The sequence below is a fragment of the Lepidothrix coronata genome, unplaced genomic scaffold (genome assembly GCF_001604755.1).
Source record: "Lepidothrix coronata isolate B3197 unplaced genomic scaffold, Lepidothrix_coronata-1.0 Scaffold152, whole genome shotgun sequence".
NCBI lineage: Eukaryota > Metazoa > Chordata > Aves > Passeriformes > Pipridae > Lepidothrix > Lepidothrix coronata.
In genome coordinates this window covers 693,730-693,973 of record NW_016690332.1, presented here as the reverse complement: position 1 = coordinate 693,973, position 244 = coordinate 693,730, and positions in this window count along the sequence as shown.

The window sequence follows — 244 nt, the reverse complement described above, 5'->3', positions numbered from 1 at the left end:
CAAGAGAAGCCATTTAAAATATCTTTATGGCCTATATCCTGACAGGGAAGGAGTTGTAAAAAGGTCATAAACTGTGCCAAGAACCATAAAAAGAAGTTGGTGTTCTGCATTACAAGAAATGCAAGATAAGGTACTTGCACGTTCCAGGCATGGTGGGTGGGTGGGCAGAGGGCCTAACAATATCCAGATGAGCCCTGAAGCAGGGAATGGAGGAAGGCTCTGCGGTGCCTACCCTTCCCATCTG